At 39.3% G+C, this 5,610-nt stretch overlaps 1 pseudogene; it reads left to right on the top strand.

Annotated features, from left to right (window-relative positions):
• LOC109483279 overlaps positions 1–2,479 on the top strand; it is a 3,640-nt pseudogene extending 1,161 nt beyond the window's left edge.
• The last annotated feature ends 3,131 nt before the right edge of the window (positions 2,480–5,610 follow it).

The following is a 5,610-nucleotide window of genomic DNA, read 5'->3' as shown; positions in this document are numbered from 1 at the left end:
TTGCTGTCGCAAACGTCATCTGCGGCATGACGTTCGGGAAGTGCTATGACTACGAGGACAAGACGTTGCGGGAGCTCTTAGATGCCATATCTAAGGTCGTAGCTGAAATTAAATCTGGACAGATCATCAGCGTCTTCCCTTTCTTACGGTTTGTTCCTGGAAGTGAGTAACTTATTAATAATTCCATTCAAAACTCTTATAGTATGGGCGGCCACTTTCTTCATCGTGAAATTTTCTGCGAGGCTATGAAAGAATCGACCACCAATCAGGCCTGGCCCGCCGGCCAAATTTTCAGGATATTTTACTATACGTGTGGTCAAGTGGCAACGTTAAAGTAACTTCTGACCTATGCATAATTGCTTCTCTGGTTTAACAAATCAGATAGGTCTGCAGCATTTTCTTATTTCATATTTTTATCAGCCTATTTCTTGTGCTTTCTCCTAGTAAACGGAACCTGTAAGGAAGTGATGAAGCAGAACTCCAAGATTCAGCGATTATTGTGGGACGAGATAGCCCGCCATCGCGAGAACCTGGATCGCGAGAACCCGCGAGACTTCCTCGACTTCTGCCTGTTGGAGCTGGAACGACAGGAAAGTTTGTACAGTATGACAGAAGAAAATGTCATGTACCTTGCAAACGACCTCTTCTTTACAGGGACTGAGACAACCACCACCACACTGCTGTGGAGTCTGCTGTATATGACTTTGAACCCCGACATTCAAACAAAGGTACTAGTTCTGTCGTGGCCGTCTATATCAAACATAATTGAACCTCGGCAAAGGTAATTCAAAATCTCGGTTTTAGTGGTTAAAGAGGTTTATCAGTCACGTAAAATTAACAGTTAGTGGAAATTCTTCGATCAGTGACTGTGTTTTTGTTAAGTAGATTACGTACCTCCAAATTTCCGATGTCCACTGTACACCTTGTTCACGGAGTGACCTAGTCTCGCGAGAACACGAGACTAGGTCGAGNGATCTTCTGACCTCCCCCGCCTCCTAGATCCATACAAGTCTCGACCTAGTCTCGTGTTCTCGCGAGACTAGGTCACTCCGTGAACAAGATGTACAGTGGACATCGGAAATTTGGAGGTACGTAATCTACCTTAAAAAAGCACAGTCACTGATCGAAGAATTTCTACTATCGGTTTTAGTCCTTTTTTTATTTGATTGGATTTGCATTTTAACATTTCAATGCACGTGAGGCATAGACAGCTGTTGCTGTGCCCCACACATGGAATATTACAAACAATAACAAAAATATGATTGGATTCGGTACCTACTACTCAAAGGACAGTTTTAGCAATAACAATAAAGTACATTCTAACTGATGCTATGTATCAGTCCACCTGTTTGATAGCTAATTTCTGTCCATACTAGTTCTATAATTTCTCATCCATCGCATAACATACTAACTGCCGAACAATATTTTTCACAATTTTTGCGACTTCTAGAAAGACCATTTTGATGAAGCTTACATCAATGCAATTTTGCTCAGGTACAAGACGAGCTTGATACCATCGTTGGTGAGGGTCTGCCCACCCTGTCCCACCGTTTCCAGCTGCCCTACGTGAACGCCTGTCTGCTGGAGGTCATGAGGATCCGACCCCTCCTACCTCTGATGCCTCCTCATGCTACAACTGAGGCTGTTAAAGTGCAGGGGTACGACATCCCATGGGGGACCCAGGTAATTTTGCCCTTCGCCATGTTTAACACCATGCGTACTATTTTTTTTTTTTTCTGAACAGTCGACCCTGACAGCCTGGGTGTCATCCTCTATGCATGCCAGGGCTGTCATGTGATAGCCCCAGCATGAAAATATAGGATGACACCCAGGCTGTCCTGGTCATGCAATTCTACATGAATATATACCTGTCACCTGTTGAAGAACACCACTTTTCGTCGCCTTCCCGGGCGGCCCTTCCTGGGTAGGTTTGACTGTATCTAACATGTTATAAAACTAGATCAATTTACTTTTCCTTGACTGGTTGTTGTCTGTCTCTTTGATCCAGGTACTACTGAACCTGTACTCCCTCCACCTGGACCCCGCCTACTGGCCTGATCCGGACCGGTTTGACCCCGGAAGGTTTCTGGACGCGGAAGGAAACGTCATCAACAAGCCTGAGTCTTTCATGCCTTTCGGGGGAGGTAATTAGTATATTTTATTGATGAAATATCTTGCTTTTTTCTCCTTCTCCATCCATGTTGTTACAAGGATTCAATATATTTGTTTATGGGCCAAATGACCTAAAAGTTGGTATGGGGTAGAGTTAGCAAATACCCTCAGGTATTCTTTATTTCCAGGCCGACGCGTGTGTCTTGGGGAGCAGCTGGCCAGGATGGAGCTTTTCCTGTTCTTCTCCACCCTACTGCAGTCCTTCACCTTCAGGACGCCAGAGGGCGCTCCTCCTCCAACCACTGCAGGCGTCTTTGGTACCACGTTAACCCCGCCTCCGTTTAAGCTCTGCGCGATCCCGCGTTAGTTTATTGGGTAGATTTGTGAGAAATTACGTGATTTTATTCTCAATATTATTTAGATGAAAAATGATAGATTTGTGAGAAATAACGTGATTTTCTGCTCAATATTGTCTAGATGGAAATTGTTAATTTGTAAGAAATGACGTGATTTTCTCCTCAATATCATGTGGATGAAAATTATATATAGTAAAACGTTAAACTTTATTTCAACACACAATTATACAGGGATTAAATTTTTAGCGACCACTGTCGCCTTCTTCAGGATAATAAATGACCAATCACTTCACTACGTGATCTTGCGAGAGTTACATTTACAAACACGTGACCGTATTAACACGAGACTTTACTAATACGTGACGTGAGCATGCAATTAATGAAAAGTGCCATGGAGTTTATATCGTCCACCATCTCGTGATACATAATAGAGATCAAATTGTTAGTCTTCTACCTTCTATATTACATATTTCACAACATGAACTCCTTGGCAACAGCCCGCTTAACCCTCAACAGAACACCTTCCCGGACTGATTAATATGTACACCTGGGGTCCGCGCGGACCCCAGAGCAGTTTTTTGCTAATTTTTAGAAATTATCAACGTGCTACCAGCTCAATTGTTTTGCAAACTGATGTGGGAACCTCTGTGTCCACATTACGTACAAAAATCATACATTTTGAACTTTTTCTATTTTCTGGTGAAGAAAAGAAGACAAGAAGAAATAACCGATTTTTAAACCCATTTCAGACTGAAGGGGCTTTTGAGGCCCAACTTTGATCTCAGATAGCGGCTAAACGGCTTGCGCTAGAAGTATCAAATTTGGAGACCTTTCCTAAAATGTGTCTGGAAAAAAGTTCATATTAGTTTAATACTAGTAAGTTGATGTTTTTTTGTGTTGCCATGGCAACGGGTAGTTTTTTTTAAAAATAGAAGTAATTTTGGTTTTAACATAAAAATTTTTATATAAAATTACACTTCTTTTCCAACATTAATAACATCTTACATAATTAAATATAAGTAAAATCATTTAATATGCATAGAATATGCTAATTTGATGACGTCATTGGTCAAAATCCAATATGGCGGACTATATTATTAGCTCTGACGTCATATGACGTCATTATTACACCAAAGTTATTAAAATTTAATTCTATTACTACACCATTCTCTGAAAACTTGGTAGACATACGATGAGTGCATAAAAACATATAAAAACGGAAATAAGGTAATGTATAAGAACGCCAGTGTATCCATTATGATCGAAAGCCGGCTGGGGTCCGCGCAGAAAATCAGATATAATTTTTTTTTAAATGGTAGAAACTGAGTTTTCTGCACTGTATTGAGAGACAATGTTGTTGGCGACAATTACCTAAAATTTCAGAAAAAAATCTTTAGAAACCAAAAAGATATTACAGAATATATAGTGCTGGGGTCCGCGCGGACCCCAGGTGTACTGTTTAGGGTTAAACATGTTGTCATAGCTATAGGTTTCCGATCAGTGGAGCCTTTCTTCTTCAAACAACCAGAACTGGATGAACAATTCACTGTTCACTTACTTGGACACCAGCCGACAAACTTCCTTCGTGAAGAAAGAGACCGCTTTTAGTGACATGTAACTACTCAGTATATTACGAGATTTAAGAGCTATAAGAGACATCAGGTAAGCAACTTGGTGGACTTTATTTAAATGATGTTGAGAATACTGCATTTTACTAATTGTTTATGTACTGTGTATTTGTTGTATGTATTTTCATGTGTATCCAGGATTACCCGAAAAGCAGGCCAAAATGGCCTGAGTTGTAATTACTGATAAAACAAATAAACTGAACTGAAACGACATGCTAGTTTATACCCAATAAACCTTGAGATTGTTCGATTTGTACAAGTTTTGTCTTACCACATATGTAAGTCGAGTGCAAGGATTATGTATGACTGATAAATGTACGTACGCTTTTCAACCAAAGCGAGCACACAGCTCAGTTACTAAACTTTACAGGAAATAATAAAAACCTACCATGTTATCATTAACCAGGAAGGTCAATACAGTCAGTACTTAATGATGTCGATTTGGATTTTATTATAATCAACTACATGTATAGTAGAAATATTGAAGTATCTCTTTGGATAAGACAACTGATTTTATATAGGATAATCACTACATTGCAAATAATATAACAGAAATAGAAAACTGGGCAGAAAATTGCCTAATAGCCTGAGTGTGTGATATTCTATCATCCACAAGTTCTGGGCAAGATGGTCAAACTCTTTAATCAACAGAAGTTTTCTTAACCTACTGATTTCATGTTAATGACAGCTTCTAGCTCGGTGATAAGTTGTTATTTCAATTTTCCATTGATTGGAAAGTATATCAATTATTACTTTCATTTCAGACATATAATTTCTATTATTTGACCTCTGATCTCCAATGCACTTTTATTTCTCTACTTTGATTTTGTTTCAAGTTTGTCATAATTCTATCATAATGTGTATGTTTAATCTATAACCATTATTGCTAAAAGCAATTACTATTATTGTTATTTTTTTTATGGTTCTCGACTCCAGGAGGAATAGTATGGAATTAACCATACTAATGGAGATCTCAATAAACAAACAACTAAACAAACTTGTGCCAAGTCTTGCTAAAAAAATCCGAGCTAAACTGTTTGAAAAATATGCTGACAGTAAACTTTCTGGAAGGAAGGTTAACTGGAAGGAAGGTTAGCCCTTTCTGGGCTATGGGAGGAACTACGGTCTAAGGTAAGATTACATTACATTACAAATAAATGCATTTACAGTCAGGTTACACCGCGCTAAAGCATGAAGGTCATAGTTTATGAATGCGTTTCATAGCCTCTTTGTCTACTGCATTCTTGACGTTTAATAGCTGCTGCTACAAGAGGAAAACAGATAGAGTGTGCCTTTTTAGACTGCCAGAGTCAAAACAGGGCACAAGAGAGCCATATTGATTTTGCTTTAGATACAATCACAATATTTTTTATCGTACGATTAGAGGTAAACAAGTTAGAACCGGTTGTGTCAGTGTAATTAAACCAGTATTCGGATGACCTCGTCGGGTCATGGCCACACTCAGGCAAGCTACTTCGCAGGCGCAAAACATGGTATCTGCATTCCTGACAAAC

This window comes from Branchiostoma belcheri, unplaced genomic scaffold (genome assembly GCF_001625305.1).
Source record: "Branchiostoma belcheri isolate BF01 breed outbred unplaced genomic scaffold, Haploidv18h27 scaffold635, whole genome shotgun sequence".
NCBI lineage: Eukaryota > Metazoa > Chordata > Leptocardii > Amphioxiformes > Branchiostomatidae > Branchiostoma > Branchiostoma belcheri.
Note: the sequence above shows the minus strand (reverse complement) of the source record. Positions and strands in the feature narration are given on the sequence as shown.